The following is a 19,545-nucleotide window of genomic DNA, read 5'->3' on the forward strand; positions in this document are numbered from 1 at the left end:
ACCCGGCTGGCCCTGCGGTGCGAGGAGCGGGGCGCGCTAAGGCCCCTCGCCGTGGAGCTACTGGGCCCCATCCCTAGGCTCCCTCGGCCCCGGAGGCAACCCCGCGCCGGGCCGACACAGCCTGGTTAAAGCCCTACCCTGTAAACAGCAAAACACCAAAGCTTTGCTCTGACTCCTTTATTGATTCCCCAGCAGGCGCCAGCTTTCTCAGACCTTCAAGCTCCCCCAGCCAAGGGTACTTCCCGCTCCCACCCCATTACCCCAGGACCTCACAGAAAACATTAAGACCATTAAACACACACAGTTTCTCCAGGCCCATCTCAACAGCCTGGAGGGTCTGGTGTGCTCAACACTCCAGGGGGGATAGTGCTTCTAAGGCCGGATGGCTGACCTCAAACTAACCCTCCAGTTGCTTTGCTTTCACTCTCCATTGCACACCAGTGCCAATTTTAGTCCTGTGCTGCCTTGAAAGTCTGCCTAGCTACAGTTCATTCTCCTGGCTCACTGCTTAGAATTTACTATCGGCACCCAATTTTTTCTTATCAGTTTCCTCTTTGATACCCTGAAATCATGACTCCCCAAAGTTTTGTCATTAACGCCATCAGTGACCTCTTATCTGTAGTCTTTTTCTGAACACCCTCTCCTCAACTTTCTGGCTTCCGATCGTATTCTACACAGAGTGGGTGCGCGTTTACTAGAATCTAGCGCTCAGGATTCTGTTGTACTCTGGACAGCTCTCCAGGAGGAAGTACCCTACAGGCAGGTTAGGAGACTGGAGGTTTGATTCATTGGCTGAAGTTTTGATATGTCGCTGTGCTGGACAGAGGCAAAGGAACTAGAGTATAGGAGACAGGACGAGAGTGGGGGAGGAACACGTGGACCCCGAATCACCCTCCCGCTCAAAAATTCTTCAGTGGCTCCCTGTGGACAGCAGTATTAACTCACACTGGCATTCAACTCTTATTTCCATTTTTATTATTCATGCTCTGGCCGTACCCCATTTACAACTCATTCTGCAAACTCCATATACTCCTGCCACTTGAACTTCTTACCCTCATGCCTTGCATATGCTATACCCTCCACCTGTAACCCCACTCTTCCAATACTCTCTGTCTACATTTAGAAAATATTAAGGTCCATCCCAAATGATACATCCCAAAATGAGATCTTTCCTGATTCGTCCCACCTGTCCCCCTCCCCCAACTGCCCAATTGTTATTGTTTCTCCATTGAATATCAAGGTGGTTTGTACCTCTTGTTTAGCATTTAACTCGTGTTTTGTGTCATGTACTTGTCTTATCTCCTCTATACATACTCCTGGGAGGTATAACTAGATCTTACTCATCCTTTTTAGCTCCAGCAGTGCCTACCTAGCTCAGTGCCCTGAATAAAGCGTCAAAAGTGGTTGAATTGAGGTGTAGTAAAAAGATCCTGAAAGCTAAATTAGGTAATGTAGCAAGAGTCTGCCATAGAGGAACTCTTGGGTGGTGTCCAGTGTGGCTATCCCAGGACCTAAGAAAGAGGCAGAACCCCAGAGTTTCAATATATAAATGAGATCAGGTAATACTTCAAGAAAACAGGAGAAATTGCCCTCAGAGTCGACAGTCTAGTAGAGAGATAGCATATAACATGTCTTCCACTAAAGAAAAGTTTACTGAAGAAATGGAAGTTTTTATCTGAAAATTAATGAACTGGGTTCTATGACGTATTATTAGGTGTTGTTTGAAAAGGGTTCCATGATCAATTAATTGGAGAAACACTGCGATATATGCTTCCCTTTTGGAGATTCACAGTGCACATTAGGATACTGAAGGCTCTAGAAGTCCTGTAGTAAAATAAGGTACTGGATTTTGCTTGACACCATATTTCCCAAACTCATTTGACCATGGAACCCCTTTTTTTCTCAGAAATTTTACAATTTGGGAAATGCTGAATTAAAGTGGGGAAAGACAGGCCTAAATAAGGAACCAGGAAGATAGCTTTGGGAGTCAGAGATTCCCAAAAGGCAGAACAGTATACATAAGGAGGCAGAAAATGAGCCAGGAAGGAAAAAGGCTAGGTGATGATCACTTAATTCCTTTACAAAAAGACCAAGTCCTCTGTAAAAGTGCAAGGGAAAAGTTATCACAAGAAACGTATGGCGATTCGAAAGCCATCCCACTTCTCTCTTATCAGAGCTAATTTCTAAGCTGTCCCTAGTTATTTTCAATTTCTCCAGCCATAAGAAATCCTGGGTCAGAAAACACGTCTAGAACAGTTCTAAAATGCTCTGAAATAAATTCAACACAGTTCTCAGAATTTTCTCCACTGATTCCTTTTTGTGATCCTCACTAGCGTTTCCTCTAGCTCTCAGAAATTAATCGGCTTAAATAAGTACTTATTTGATGTTGCATGGTTAGGGTTCTTTGTGAGTTATTTTTTCCTAGATAGATTTGAGCTGTTGTCAAATATCTAGTGTTCCTGGGAATTTTTTAAAATAAATTTATTTATTTTTATTTTTGGCTGTGTTGGGTCTTCATTGCTGCACGCAGGCTTTCTGTAGTTGCTACGAGCAGGGGTTACTCTTCGTTTGGCTTCTCATTAAGGTGGCTTCTCTTTGTTGCAGAGCACGGGCTCTAGGTGAGCAGGCTTCCGTAGCTGTGGCACACAGGTTCAGTAGTGGCTCGCGGGCTCTAGAGCACAGGCTCAGAGGCTTAGTTGCTCCGCGGCATGTGGGATCTCCCTGGACCAGGGCTCGAACCCATGTCCTCTGCATTGGCCAGAGGATTCTTTTATTTATTTATTTATTTTTGGCTGTGTTGGGTCTTCGTTTCTGTGCGAGGGCTTTCTCTAGTTGCGGCAAGCGGGGGGCCACTCTTTATCGCGGTGCGCAGGCCTCTCACTATCGCGGCCTCCCTTGTTGGCGGAGCACAGGCTCCCGATGCGCAGGCTCAGTAGTTGTGGCTCACGGGCCCAGTTGCTCCGCGGCATGTGGGATCTTCCCAGACCAGGGCTGCATAGGCAGGCAGATTCTCAACCACTGCACCACCAAGGAAGCCCTGGCCGGAGGATTCTTAACCATTGCGCCACCAGGGAAGCCCCTGTGAATTTTATATTGATCTCTCCCTAATCCAAAGTTAATATCTACAATTTGTGGCTCAGATTGAATTTTTTGTACATTTATTTTTCCTTCTTCAACCAGAACTTCAAAATTAATTTTATGTATATCTACCTACAACATAAAACAAACCTCATCATTAGTAGTGACCATTAGAAGCACTCCCTCTGAGATCAAGAATAAGAACAGGAAGGCTTCTGTTACTACTCCTGTTTAATTTTGTTCTGGAGGTCCTAGCCAATGCAATAAGAAAAAGAAGGAGAAATGGAAATGAAGATTGAAAAGAAATAAACTGTTATTTACCAATAAAAAACAATACTAAAATGTTTACAGATAACACAGATAATGTCCACATTGGAACTGTTCAAACTATAAGACATAAGACTATAAGACACATTATGCAAATATCAATTGCATCAATCAATCAGAAAATATTTTGTGGAAAAGACAACCTTTTAGATACCAAAAAAAAAAAATCTAGGAATAAACTTAGCAAAAGAGAAGCATGCTTTATATGGAAAAATTATTACATTCTATTAAAGGACATAAAAGAAGATTTAAACAAAAATAGAGATATACCATGTTTATAAATGGGGACATGGAAAATTTTCATTTCCTTCCCAAACTCATATATAAATTCATTGAAATTCCAACCAAAATCCCTATAGGATTCTTCAAAGGACATGACAGGCTTACCTTAAAATTCATATGGAAGGGCTTCCCTGGTGGTGCAGTGGTTGAGAGTCCGCCTGCCAATGCAGGGGATACGGGTTCGTGTCCCAGTCTGGGAAGATCCCACATGCTGTGGAGCGGCTGGGCCCGTGAGCCATGGCCGCTGAGCCTGCGCATCCAGAGCCTGTGCTCCACAGCGGGAGAGGCCACAGCAGTGAGAGGCCCGCGTACCGCAAAAAAAAAAAAAAAAAAAAAAAAAAAAAAAAAATTCATATGGAAGATAAAGGCTAAGAAGAGCCAAGACATTCCTGAAGAAGAATGAGAAAGGGAGACTTAACTTTACAATCATCAAGATTTACAAAAAATGTGATGAGAACTAAACTATTACAGTAGTGATGCTGGGAAAGACAAATAAATGTAAGAAGGGGACAACAAAGAAAGCCCAGAAGCAGACCCACACATATCAGAGAAATGAATCTATGACAATAAATGCTGCTGCCACAATTAGCCATCCACGTGGAAAAAAATTGTAGATCTCTACCTTATACCATATGCCAAAATCAATTATAGACTGATTAAATACATAATTGGGAAAAGCAAACTTTAACACTTTTAGAATATCTTTATAACCTTAGGATAGCAAAGAATTTCTTAAGCAAGATACCAAAAATACAAACTACAAAGAAAAAACTGGCAAATTCTATATATAAACATGAAAACCTCTGTCCTGAAAAGGCACCTGAAAAATTTCAATAGACAAGGTGTAAAATGGGGAAATATATTTGAATACCTATAACTGACAAAGTATTACTATCCAGAGTATGTTAAAATGCCTACAAGTTATTAGAAGAAAAACACCCACTAGAAAAATGGTCAAAAGATATGAACAGACAATTTACAGAAGATAAAACGCAAATGGCCAATAGAAAGATGCACAACCTTACCAAAAAGCAGAGAAATTCCGTGTAAAACTACAATTTCATAGGCATGAGACTAGCAAAAATTAAAGAACTGGACAATTCTAAGTATTGGTAAGATTCCTGTGGAACAACAGAAATTCTCAAACAGTGTTGGTGGCAGTATAAATAGGTGCAACCACTTTGAAGAGCTGTAGGACAATATCTAGTAAAGTTGAAGAAATGCATATCTGGTTCTGGTTCTAGCAAGCTGGAAGTCTAAACTAACTTGAAGTCCTCCTAATATAAGTATTTATAATTTAATTTTTTAATGAAATTCATAATTGAGTTGGCAATAAAAAAGGGACAGGCTTATGTATCAAAACAAGAGGGATTTGTAAGCTACAACCATAAACAACTTGCCGAAACTAATACGTGACAAAATAGAAAGTCTGAATGGTTCTATAACCATTAAAGAAACTGAATCAGTACTAGAGTTAAAAATCTTGTTACCAAAAAAAAGTCAGCATCGGAAGATCTTATTGGAAGATTCTATCAACCTTTCAAAGAACAGATCAATCCAATTTTATGTGAACTCTTTCAGAGAAAAGAAGTAGCAGGAACAATCTTCAACTTAGTTCATAATATAACCATACACCCAATCCCATATCCATCATGGTATAACCATGACCAAAACCAGTTGAGGAAGGTAGCACGCTCATAAAGATGGATATAAGAATCTTAAAATATTATTAAGCCAAATCTAGCAGTGCATAAAAATGATAACCCATCATAAACAAGATGACTTTATCCTAGAAATTCAAGGGTGCCTTCATATTAAGACATTAGTAGATTAAATGACAGAATAGATAGAACAAAGGAATGAATCTAATAAAGGATGGGCAAGACCTTTACAGAGAAAAAAATTTTAATATTTGAAAATACATTAAAGAAGACTTAAATAAATGGAAAAACGACACCATATTCATGGACAGGAAGACTCAGTATCATACAAAATGTCAGTACTCTACAAATTGATCGTATATTCTATGAAACAGCAATGGGTTTGCAAAAAACATGACAAGCTAATTCTAAAGTTAATATGGAAAAGCAAAGACCCACAGACAGCCAAGATATTTTTGAAGAATAAGGAAAGGGAAACTGCCCTACCAGATATCAAGAATTATTATGAAGCTATAATAGTTAAGCCAGGGTGATATTGATGCTGGAAAACCAATGGATAATAGTGCACCCAGAAACACAATCACAAATGTATAAGAACTTCATCTATGACGAAGGTAGCATTGTAGGTCACTGGGAAATGGTCTATAAAACACATGATGTCAGGACAATTAGTTATCCACATGGTAGAATCTCTACTTCCTACCACACACAAAATTTAAGTTCAGTTGAATTACAGACTTAAATGTGAAAGATAGGGCTTCCCTGGTGGCGCAGTAGTTGAGAGACCGCCTGCCGATGCAGGGGACATGGGTTCGTGCCCCAGTCTGGGAAGATCCCACATGCCGCGGAGCGGCTAGGCCCGTGAGCCATGGCCGCTGAGCCTGCGCGTCCGGAGCCTGTGCTCCCCAACGGAAGAGGCCGCAACAGTGAGAGGCCCGTGTACCACAAAAAAAAAAAAAAAAAAAAAAAAAAAGTGAAAGATAAAACTTTTAGAAGAATATAGAGAAAAATATCTTTATGATCTCAGGACAAGAAAAGATTTCTTTAGTAGGATGAAAAAAAGCTCTATTCATAAAAGATTGATAAGCATGACAACGTTAAAATTAAGAACTTCTAACAAAAAAGATATCTTAAAGAAAATAAAAAGACAAATTAGAAACTAAGAGAAGAAACAGGTGTCCTAGGAACCAAAAATATTTGAATAAAATGTTGAATTATCTCATTATCCAAATTCTAGCTAACTTTTATATGAAAATAAAGAATGAAATAGATTCTGAAAACTAGGTATTCTTCATTATTTGAACTCTGGTTATCTGAATTCAGAAACTTCATAAATTCTGGTAGCAAGGAATGTCTATTTGTAACATATGCAATCAACCAAAGATTAATATCTAGAATATTTAAAGAGCTAATTCCTACATAACAATAAAAGACATAATCCAATGGGATAACTAGAATTTTATAGAAGAAAATATCCTAATTGTGAATAAACATATGAAAAAATACTCAATCTCATTAAAATCAGAAAAATTCACATTAAGACCACAAAGAGTAACCCTTTTACACTCACCAGATGGGCAAAATCTAAGTTTGGTAAGACCAGTTACCAGTGAAGATAAGAATTCTATGCAATGCTGGGAGGAGTACAATTGGGTACAGCCACTTTGAAAAACACTCTGCCACTATCTTGCAAAACTGTACATGCACATTCCCTACAAACCAGAAATTCCAATACTAGACACTGTATATCCCCTGTTGAAAATCTCGTACCTATACACCAGGAGACATGTTGTGAAAACGTCCATAGCAGCATCATTCAGAACAACAAAAACTGGAAATGATCAATTATTCAGCAGCAGAACAGATAAGTAAATTGTGCTATAATTATATAATTGCATATTTTAACAGGCTTATTGAGAAATAGTTCACATACCATACAATTAACCCATATAAAATGTTTCGGGCTTCCCTGGAGGCGCAGTGGTTGAGAGTCCGCCTGCCGATGCAGGGGACACGGGTTTGTGCCCCGGTCCGGGAAGATCCCACATGCCGCGGAGCGGCTGGTCTAGTGAGGGCCCGTGAGCCATGGCCGCTGAGCCTACGCGTCCGGAGCCTGTGCTCCGCAACGGGAGAGGCCACAGCAGTAAGAGGCCCACGTACCGCATAAAAAAAAAAAGTTTCACATTACATTATTAGTTTTTTAATTTGTGGTAAAATATATATGTATAATACAATATAAAATTAACCACTTGAACCATTTTTAAGTATACAACTTAGTGGCACAAAATACAATTCACAATGTGGTACCACCATCACAACACTGTCTATCTCCAAAACGTTTTCATCACTCCAAAGAGAAACTATAAACACTAAGCAGTGACTTCCGATTTCTACTTCCCACAGTCCCTGGTAACCTCTAATCTACTTTCTATCTCTATGAATTTGCCTATTATAGACATTTCTTACAAATAGAAACTTAGAATATTTGTCCTTTGTGTATGGTTTGTTTCACTTAACATAATGTCCTCAAGGTTCATCCATGTTGTAGCACGTGTCAGAACTTCATTCCTTTTTATGGTTGAATAATACTTCATTGTGTGGATATATCACATTTCGTTTGTCCATTCATTGGCTGATGGATACTTGTTGGGTTGTTTCCGCATTTTGGCAATTGTAAATAATACTGCAGTAAACACTGGCATATAAGTATCTGTTCAAGTCCCTACTTTAGATTTCTTTAGAAAGATACCTAGGACTGAAATTGCTGGGTCACATGTTTAGCTTTTTGAGGAACCACCAAACTGTTTTCCATAGCAGCTGCACCGTTTCACATTCCCACTTGCAGCAATGTATGCAGGTTCCAATTTCTCCACATCTTTGCCAACAAATATTCTCCCCAGTCTGTGGCTTGCCTTTTCATTCTTTTAACAGTGTCTTTCTCAGAGCAGAAGTTTTCAATTTTCATAAAGCCCAACTTATCAATTTTTTCTTTCCCGAATCTGCTTCTGGTGTTGTATCTAAAAAGGCATCATCAAATCCAAAGTCACCTGGATTTTGTCCTATGTTATTTCCTTTAAGTCTTATAGTTTTGTGATTTGAATTTAGGTCTATGATCCATCTTCAGTTAATATTTATGAATGGTGAGAATTCTGTGTTTAGATTTATTCTTTTGCATGTGGATGTCCAGTTGCTAAGCACCACTGGTTGAAAAGACTATTCTTTCTCTATTAAATTGTCTTTGCGTCTCTGACAAAGATAAGTTAACTGTATTTATGTGAGTCTATTTCTGGGCTCTCTATTCTGTTTCATTGATCTATTTGTCTATTTTTTCACTAATACCACACTGTTATGATTACTGTAGCTTTATAGTAAGTCTTGAAATTTGGTAGTGTAAGTCCTTTGACTTTGTTCTTCGTCTTCAGTATTGTATGACTAGTCTGGGTCTTTTACCTTTCCATATAAACTTTGGAATTAGTTGGTTGATACCTACAAAATAACTTGTTCAGATTTTGATTGGGATTGCCCTGAATCTATAAGTCAAGTTGGGAAGAAATGGCATCCTAACAACACTGAGTTTTTCTCTCTATAAACATGAAATATCTCACCATTTAAATTTTCTTTAACTCCTTTCATCAGAGCTTGTCGTTTCCCTCATATAGATACATATACCTAAGTATTTTTTTCTTTCTTTCTTTTTTTTTTGGTACTAAAATAAACGATGTTGTGTTTTTAATTTACAATTACAGGAAAGCATTTGCCTTTGTCTATTGACCTTGTAACTTAACAACCTTGCTATAATCACTTATTAGTTCCGAAAGGTTTTTAAAATAATTCTTTGGGATTTTCTACATAGACAATCATGTCATCTATGAAGAAAGACTTTCATTTCTTCCTTCCTAATCTGTATATACCTTCCCTCCCCTTCTAGTCACTCTGCACTAACTAGGATTTTCAGTATGATGTTGAATAGGAATAATGAGAGGAGATATCCTTGCCTCGTTTCTGATCTTAGGGGGAAAGCATCTAGTTTCTCACCATTAAGTATGTCAGCTGTAGTTTTTATATATCTTCTTTATCATATCGAGGACGATCCCCTCTATTCCTAGTTTTCTGCGTGCTTTCTATCATGAATGAATGTTGGATTTTGTCAAATGCCTTTTCTATATCCATTGATATGATCATATAAGTTTTTTCTTCTTTAGCCTGCTGATGTGATGGATTAATTGATTCTTTAAATGGTGAACCAGCCTTGCATACCTGGAATAAACTCCACTTACTAGTAAGATTCTTTTTATGCGTTCCTGAACTCAATTTATTAATATTTTGTTGAAGACTTTTGCATCTATTTTCATGAGAGATACTGACCTGTAATTTTTCTTCCTTGTAATATCTTTGTCTGGTATGGGTATTAGGGTAATACTGGCCTCATAGAATGAGTTAGGAAGTGTTCCTCTGCTTCTATTTTCTGGAAGAGATTATAGAGAATTGGTATCATTTCTTCCTTAAATTCTTGGTAGAATTCACGAGTGAAACCATCTCAGCCATAGTAAAGTTAATAAGGATTATAGCAAAAATAAATGAAATGGAGACTAGAAAAACAATAGAGAAAATCAACGAAACCAAAAGTTGGTTCTTCGAAAAGATCAACAAAATTGACAAACCTTTAGCTAGACTGACCAAGAAAAAAAGAAAGAGATGCATATACTAAAATTAGGAATGAAGGAGGGAACATCTCCTAGATCTACATATCACTACTGATATTACAGAAGGAAAAAGGATAATAAAGAAATATTATGAACAACTGTTTGCCAACAAACAAGGTAACTTAGATGAAATGGATAAATTCCTAGAAAGGCACAAACTAACAAAACTGACTCAAGAAGAAATACGTAATCTGAATTCAATCACAAAGACTGAATTAGTAATTTTTAAATTTCCAACAAAAAAAGCCAAGGCCCAGATGGTTTCATTGGTAAATTCTACCAAACATTTAAAGAATTAAAAAAATTAATACCAGTCCTTCATAAATGCTTCCCAAAATTAGAAGAGGAAGCAACACTTCCTAACTCATTCTATAAGGCTAGTATTACTCTGATACCAAAACTAGTCAAAGCATCAAAAGATAAGAAAACTACTGACCAATATTCCTATGAATATGGACACAAAAGGTTTTCAACAAAATACTAGCAAACCAATTCCAACAATACATAAAGAGGATTATACACCATGACCAAGTAGGATTTATCTCAGGAATGAATAGTTAATTTAAGATCTGAAAATAAATGTAATACACCATATTAATAGAATAAATGAAAAAACGCACATGATCATCTTAACAGACACGGAAAAAGTCTTTGGAGCAATCTAACACCCTTTCATGATAAAATCATTGAACAAAGCAGGAATAGACAGGAACCTCTTCAAACTGATAAAGGGTGTTTACCAAAGGATACCATCAAGAAATTAGAAAAAAGAACAACCCACAGAATGGGAGAAAATATGTGCAAATAATATGTCTGATAAGGAATTTATAATCAGAACACATAAAAAACATTTATAGATCAATAATAAAAAGACAAATAGCCCAGTTTAAAAAGCAGGCAAAAGATTTTTTTAAATTAATTTATTTATGTATTTATTTTTGGCTGCATTGCATCTTTGTTGCTGTGCGCGGGCTTCTCTTTGCGGTGACTTCTCTTGTTGCGGAGCACGGGCTCTAGGTGCACGGGCTTCAGTACTTGTGGCACATGGACTTAGTTGCTCTGTGGCATGTGGGATCTTCCCGGACCAGGGCTTGAACCTATGTCCCCTGCCTTGGCAGGCGGATTCTCAACCACTGCGCTACCAGGGAAGCCCAAAATTGTACACTTTAAGAGGGTAAATTTATGGTATTTGGAATATATCTCAGGGAAGCTGTATTTTAAAAATACAGAGATTAAAAAAATAATAATAAATTAAAAAATAAAAATACAGAGATTATTCAGCCGCCAAAAAGAATGAAATCTTGCCATTTGCGACAACATGGATGGACCTTGAGAGCATTATCCTTAGTGAAATAAGTCAGATGAGAAAGACAAATACTGTGTGATCTCACTTACATGTGGAATCGAAAACAAAAACAAAAACAAAAACCAAGTTTGTAGATACAGAGAACAGACCAGTGGTTGCCAGAGGCAAGGAGCGGGGAGTGGGTGAAATGGGTGTAGAGGGTCAAAAGATACAAACGTACGGTTATAAAATAAATCAGTCATGGGGATGTAATGTACAGCATGTGACTATAGTTAATAATACTGTATTGCATATTTGAAAGTTGTTAAGAGAATAGATATTAAAAAGTTCTCATCACATGGGAGGGGGTCAAAAGTTACCAAAAAAAAAAAAAAATGCAGAGAGAATGGTTTAATAAAGCTCCATTACTCAGCTTCAACCATTATCAACTCATGGCCTATCTTGTTTCATCGATACCTCCACCCTGCCACCCTACCACTACTCTCATGCTGGATTATGTGAAAAGCAAATCCCAGATATTATTTCTTCTGCAAATATTCAGTATTTTTTCAGTAATATGCAGTAGTATCTTTCCAAAAGATGACTCTTTTTAAAAAAATAACACGATACCATTATCACATCCAAACAATTTTAAAATAATACCCTAAGATAATCAAATATTCTGTGTTCACATTCCCGCCAGTTGTCTCATAGATGTGATTTTTTTTAACGGCTGCTTTGTTCAAATCAAGATAACACACTACATATGGTTATTTGCCTCTTCTATTTCTGTGTATCTATAAACTCTCCTTCCCTTATTTTTCTTGCAATTTATTGAAGAACTGGGTTGTCATGTAGAGTTTCCCACATTCTGGACTTTGTTGCTTACATCATTGTGGTGTCATTTAATATGATCACTATTATATAGTGATTCACTTTTAGATGCAGCACCAGGGCTGTTATAGTGTTATTTATTATACTATAAATAAGATAATTCATAGTTCATCAAGATAGTCACCACTCCTTTAGTGCTTACTAGACACCATATCCTTTGTAGCATACTTGACACAAATTATCTCATTTCATCTTCATAACAACCCCATGTGGTAAGTATTATTATCCCCAGCCTAGAGATGAAGAAAATGAGGCTTAGAAAGGTTAAAGAAACTTGGCCACAGCCAAGCAAGCAGTAAATATATGGGTTCGACCCACGTCTGTCTGGATTGGAAACCACAATTTAACCATAGTTAAAACGCATACTTCTATCCATTTATAATGGATAATATCCCTAACCTTTGCCTGGGTTGTGGTTGTTGTTTGTTTTTATTAACTCTGGGAAGTAGTCCTTCAGTCCATCCAAAGAATTTACTTTCACATTTCATCTGCAACACTTAGGATTCTTTCAGTTTCAAGTAACAGAAAACTCCATCTCAAATGGGCTCAACAATAAGGATATTTATTATCTCCTACAACAATAAGTCCAGAAGTAGGGCAGCACCAGGGCTGATTGGTTTACTGTCTCAAAAACAACATCACAGACCCAAGTTCATTCTATCTCTTTACTCTGCCATCATCAGTGTGTTGGCTTTGTTTTAAGGCTGGATCCCCTAAGATGGCTATTCCAGTTTGAGGTAACACGGCCAGATGCAACAACATCCCGTGGAGATGGTGGCATGTTTCCCTGTATGCCTCTGTTTAAGAACAAGAAAACCTTTCCTAGAAGGACTTCATCTGACCCCTCCTCAGGCCTCACTTGCCAGCACTGGGTCACATGCCCACCCCTAATCTCTCAGTGGCCAGTCAAGAGGATTGTATTCCCCTTGCCCATGACAGGTCGGTATGGGATGGTAATAGGGTCAGGTTCCCTAATGGGTGAACACCTTTACAGGCTTCTGCAAAGAAGAAGGAAAAGGCGGGAATGGATGTTGAGTAGGCAAGCAACAGTATCTACTACGTGTTCCAAATGATGTATGCTACATATTCCATTGCGAATTTACTGTCGATGTGTCAGCCTCCTCACTGCACGAAGAGGCAAGACAAGATGATCCGTAAGGTCCCTTCCAGCTCGAGGAGTTGTGTTTCAATTTTACATTTTCATATAAATGGGACTGGGACAGTTGGATAGCTCTTGTATCTCTGCTTTGGCTGCCACCTATGACTTTAACCTAAGAAATCATTTCTACACCTGCTTCATTTCACAATCTTCATCTGAAGCAGTGCTCCATTCATTTCATCACATGCAGAACTTTTCCTTTCAGGGAATCACAAGGAAGCCAATGAGAAAGATAGTACACCACTAAGTATCTTTGCTATATCAAACCTTTGCTACACTTTCTTCAAATCTGAATAAAATTGCTTTATTATTTTCAGCTTATGCCTACCATCAGCTTTCTCCGAGGAAGCTACTAGCTTGACCTGTAAGCAGTCCTATTCTTATTTAACAGAAAGCTATAATTTGTGACAAATGTACAACATAAAAAAGTCAAAGACATCTGGTCTGTTACATAGGGTATTTGGAATAACAAACATATAGGAAAACTTGGGAATGTGATTTAAATTGATTTGGTCACACCTCCATTTAAGTTCACTCCTTCCTGCTCAGATTAGTCATTCTGGTGAGGAGGCCAAAACTATAGTTCATTACTATAGTGTTGATAGTGGAAACAACACTGGTATCTCAATCAGCAGCTACTGTATGCCATTGTTCATTTTTATAGTTCCAAGAGCCTTTGAGAATTAACTTTATTTTCTGATTCAGCCCTCTTGCTGGGGAAGGTATGGCCCTGTTTTGAAATGTACAAAGGAAAGCAAGTGCTGTGAGTGCCTCTTTGGGGAAGGTCAGGGCTGAAGGAGAGAAGATGGGCTTAATGACCAGCTGGATGACCGAATAACTCATATCACCTGTGTCTCTTAGAACTCTTAACTGAAGAAAAAAATCCTCACTCTGCCTCTTACAGGGTTGTTGCAAAAATCAAGCTAGAACATGGATAGGAAAGTACTTCCACAAATGCAAAGTGATGCTACTATTTTCAAACATGGAATTCTCTGCGGCACTTTTTCTTTTTGGTCACATGATTACCGCACAGGTCATGCCAGATTATGATACTGTTTCACCTCCATTCACCCTTTGCCTATTTCAGAGATTATGCCAGCAATGGTGCATCCATCTCTTTCGTTCATTTTCCTTCCACCACATCTGGAAGATGCAAATCCCAGCATAATGTGAAATATTGCACTGAAAATATGCAGCAAGGGTTCAAAAAGGAGAGAGATCACATCTGATTAGAAAACATTTCTGGAAGGTAATCCTATTATGCCATATATTTTCATAATTTCAATCTTTGTCCAATGTTACCCCACCCCACTTCATGCTTCAGAGACCAGACAGTATTTTCTCTATCTTTGTAGTTCCCAAGAACCTGGCATAGAGGACACATCACAGTTTACATCCCGGATGAAGTGAGCCTGCTAAACGTGTGACAATAGCAAACCCGGCGGGTTGTAACATTTATTTATCTAGACCAACGAGGCCGACTATCTTTAGCTTAGCATTATACGTAGGGCTTTCGAGGCCGGGAGTGTGCCCGGGTCTCCCCTGCAACTCCCGAGGAAGGAACATTTATTGAGTATGTGCTAAGTGCCAGCCACAGGTGCTTTCACATATGCACCCGCGCATTTGTTGTACTAAAATGCGTTTAGTCCTCACAACACGTCTTCAAGTTTTAAGCCTACCTTACAGATAAGGATGCTAAGGCACAGAGAGGCTAAATTAGCCAGCCTCTCCTCTAGTGACGCCACTGCGTGTGCGTGGGCTCTCGAACATTCTCACCCACAACCCTTAGATCGGCCTCGCTACACCCCACCTCCCTACCCCCAGGCATGTACCCCAGGTACTCCTCCCCACGCCCCGCCCTAGGCCGGCGTAAAGCCAATAAAACCTAGGGCAGGCCTGCTCTGTCTCTGAGCCGGTGTTAACAAGGCTTCCACTTAAAGATGCTCACTCACCCAACAGCTCCTCACGAGCTTGGAGAGCCTTTGCCACCCACCCTGTCCGTAGCCCCGAGCTTCTCCAAAGAGCCCGCACAGCTTGGTCCCAAGGCTGAGGTCCTCCTCGCCTGCACAGCGGTTACGGGGTCGGGACGCAGATTCTGGGCGAGGACACCCTCAGGGGAGGGGTGAGGAAGCCCGGGGTGACAGCCAGTGGGCACGGGGTCCCGCCTCCGCGCGGCCGCCGCACGCCGCCTCGAACTACGCTTCCCAGCCTGCTCCGCAGCAGCCGCGCGCCCCGGCGCCGCGCCCGGCCGGGAGCCGCCTGTTGATTGCCTCGCTCGCCTGGGCCACGGCGCCGCCCTGCTCGCCGGCCCCTCTACCTCGGGGCAGACGGACTGACTGCCAGCACCGCCGGCTCCGGGATGGGTGCACTGACTGGTGAGCGCGCCGAGGGGTGGGTGGGAGCGCGCCCGGGCGAGGCGCCGTCCGCAGCCCCCGGCCCGCAGCGTGGGGCGGCCGCGCCCTCCCTACCCTCGGGAGGATGCTCCGCGGCGTCGGCGCTCGGCCGGGCGGGCGCTCGAGGCCGGGGCCGCCTCTGGCCTCCTCGGCTCGACGGGCGGCTCAGGGCGGCGCGGAGGAGAGGGCGGCGCAGGCCGGAGGCGCCCGGCGGGTGTGGGTCCCACGCCCTGCACTGCGGCTCCGCAGTCTCTGCAGCCCCCGGGCCGCCGCAGTGAGGGCGCGGTCTCTGTCCTCCCTGAGCTGCGGGGCTGGGTTTTTCTACGCTGGGCTTTGTTCCCCATTTTATCCTCTCTTGTTAACGTTTGACAAGGTCCTGAAGTCTAATGCCTGTCACTGCAGCGTTAGAGCAGGCGACGGGGAAGGGTAGACTCCGGCTGGAGCTGTCACCCGCAGGGCGTTTCAGCCTCCGAGAAAGCAGCGTTCCGAGAGCGGCCTGATGCAGGTTCTCAGGACTCATTTTTTTTCTGGTTAAAGTAGTGGTAGCATGTGCTCCCTTGAGTCTTCCAAAATTTTCCCTGTTGACCTGCAGAAATGAAAATTGCTTTTTAATAATAATAATGGCTCCTAAAGGGAGTTTTTACTTAACGTTTTCGAAGGTGGGAAGGTGATGCGGGCAAAATGCAAATTAGCAATGAAGGAGGCTGTGAATGCTACGGGCTTCCTCTTGCCTACTAAACATCTGAATCACCAGGTCCTTGGGAAGGGAATGAAAAGAACATCGGAGAAGGTATTTATAAAACCCATTTCCAGCTCTGCCATTAAGGAGCTGAGGGACCCTGGACAAGTCCCTTCATCTCTCTTATCCTCTTTCTCCATGGTAAAACGGGGCATTCGGGTCACATGATTTCTAAACGTATGTTCTTCCAAGACTCTCATTATCAGGGAACTGAGGAGATGAGGGTGCTGGTGTTCAACACCATTACAAAAACCTGATTGTGACAGAGCAAGCGGCTTTACCTAGTGAGGAGGAAAGATTTTTCAGGGTTTAGGCAACCTGATTTTTTAAAAAATAAAACCAATTTCCTCTATCTACTCTCTGCAGTCTAACCCAATAAATATGCATTACAACTTTTATTTTTTGTAAATTACTGTAAATTCGTAGACAACAACAGGCTGTGGATGTTCCGTGTTTGTTTTTAATTTGCTGAAGGTGAAGTGATGGGATCAGCAGGTAAAGGGAGAAGCAAATGGCTCCCCCGTGCTGGGCAGAGTGGTCAGATGTGGTCAGCAAGGAGGAGGGGAGGAAACCGCAGCAAAAAGTAAGCAGAGAGTACAGACACTGAGGATAGAGAGGATGGGTATTGATGGGTCATTGTTTGAATAATAAATACACAATAGAAGGAATGAGAGAACCAGAAAACCAGTGCTATGCAACCCTAATGTAACTGATTCAGGCAAGGATTCATCCAGGGGTACAAAACCTTTGAGCAAAAGGTTGTTGGGGAATAGGATTTTCACATTTTTTAAAAGTATCTCGGCATTTTTTCAAAGTATCTCGGCACAGATTACCTAGGGAAAATGTGTCCTTACAATGGAGAGATGAGGAAGCCATCACCTTAGCTGAATGATCAAGCTTCCCAACACCTATCTTGCATCTCTTGTTGGGATGCAATAAGAAGGTCATAACTTGACGTGTGTGGTGTTCCTGCCAAAAAGACGGTGGGAATGGGATACTGTAGATTAAAATATTCAAGTAATAACCAATCAGGATGTATGAACTTTGGATCCTAGATCAGAAAAAATAAATAAAAAATAGCTATAAACGATGAGTTGGGGACAATTGGAGAGATTTGAATACGGACTGCATATTAGGTAATATTATGGGATTACTTTTCATTTCCTTAGGTGCAGTGGTGGTACTGTGATCATGTAGGACACTGTCTTTTTCTTTTGAGATGTGGGTATTTGAGGCACAGTGTCATGACATCTGCAACTTTCAGTGGGTTCAGGGTGGAGGGGGATTTGAAGAGTTGGGGAGGACACTCCAGAATGCAGCCAAGTGGTGACAGCTGGTGAATTAAAGAGAGTGGTATACAGGTGTTTATTGTACTATTTTATGTTTTCTGTAGATTTGAACTTTTTAAATAAAAATTGAGGTGATCAATAAAATAGATAAGTAAACAAAGGAAAGGATTGTAGAGGACAGCGTGGTTAGTGACAGAAAAAAGCAGTGGATCCGCGGGGGACTCACAGTGAGTCTGTGGCTTCAAGTTCCCAAGATTTAAATCCTATTGGAGGTGTGAGTTGGGTCAGGGGAAGTTCTGTTTTTTGGTTTGTCTTGACTACTATGAATCATTTATTCTTAAGACATCTCATCCCCTAACTCCAACCTTAAAGTATTAATAATTCCCAAACCTTAGAAATTCTAGCCTTACCCAAGAACCATTCTGAAAGTGCTATCCCTTTCCTCTCTCCGTTCAAGATCTGCACCCATGTGGCTCAAAGAGGCTCATAGAAGGCAGATGGAGAAGAGAATTATTACCTATTACCAGACCAAGAAAACAGAACCAATTCTTAAGATACAGCACTTAATTTTATACAGAACCTTTTGCTGCAAGGATGTTTTTCCTATACCTGAGATTTATATATATATATGCTTTTATGTTTTGCCCCCCTGTTTTGGCATCAAGCCTACCCCATTTCTTTCCTGTGTGTCGCCGGTATTCCTGGGTTTCCCTGGTGACGGCTGAGTAGAGTAGGAATGAGAAGGTCAGCTCTAGGACTGTGGGTAATAGGAGCTCATGAAACAAGGTGCAAGGCCAGCCATGCTGAGCCAGGACATGAGGAGTAAGGAGCCAATCTGAGGCACCAGCCCAGTGAAAGAACCAGGAGGCCTCTTGTCAGAGCAGTGGGAGGGGTCTTGAGGCTAGGGAGCTGGGCTACTGTTCAGCCAGTATATACAGGGTCAGCCATCCCTGTCGTTTATAGCTGACAACCATTCTGATAGGACAGTGCCCATTTCATACCAGTTAAATATTTTGCATATCATCTTGATAAGCAGTCATGAGTCAAGGTACACATAGCACCTGTAAGTCATAACAAAGCTTTGATCAAAACCTAACTGGGATACAGATGCCAGAGAAGGAGAGAAGATAGGTGGGTCAAAGATGCATAAGCAGAGAGAAAAGACAAAAAGTAGAGAACCCATAGTGCCAGTCAGGAAGTGAGAAGCCCATAACTTCCTGAAGCCAAGATGAGGGGACATAGCTAGAACCAATATGCAGTTGAAAACCAAAAAGACCCAGACACCCATGTGGAAGGCAAGGAGTTAGAAGTCAAGAAACAAGAACTCCTCAGAAAACAGAGAATAGGGCCTGACAAAGGGGTAGGGCAGCAGCAGGGAATAGGACCTGCCAAGATAATTAGAAACCAGGTGGCAGTCTGGGCAGACAGTGAGACTTCCATGCTAGAGCCCTTCTGCCCCTGCCAGGAAGCTTCTTGGCAACTTCCTGCCCAGGTGGAAACCTATCTCATACTTTGGCCAGCCTACCCATGGCGGCTTGCTACACCTGGCGGCTTGCTACACCCAGGGCTCCTATAGGGTGCTGCCTCTCCACGTTCAACAGATCCTGACAGGGTTAACAGAGGGAACCACCCTCTGAAATAAGTACTGCTCTTTGCCTGTTTTACAGAGGAAGGGACAGAGACTTGGAGAGTTTGTCACTCGCACATGGATCTGTAACCATCAGTTCAAGGGCTG

General features: G+C 41.1%; 1 protein-coding gene across 2 annotated transcripts in view; it reads left to right on the top strand.

Moving 5' to 3' along the window:
- The first annotated feature begins 15,656 nt into the window (after positions 1-15,656).
- The window catches only part of TMOD2 (tropomodulin 2), a 48,366-nt gene continuing 44,477 nt past the window's right edge, over positions 15,657-19,545 (top strand). The window contains exon 1 of one of the 2 annotated variants that reach the window (XM_060149975.1): positions 15,657-15,764. The gene's annotated coding sequence lies outside the window, so the exon portion shown is untranslated. The remainder of the gene's footprint in view (positions 15,765-19,545) is intronic. The other variant, XM_060149967.1, reaches the window with a different exon arrangement.

Source organism: Lagenorhynchus albirostris, chromosome 1 (assembly GCF_949774975.1).
Source record: "Lagenorhynchus albirostris chromosome 1, mLagAlb1.1, whole genome shotgun sequence".
Taxonomy (NCBI): Eukaryota; Metazoa; Chordata; class Mammalia; order Artiodactyla; family Delphinidae; genus Lagenorhynchus; species Lagenorhynchus albirostris.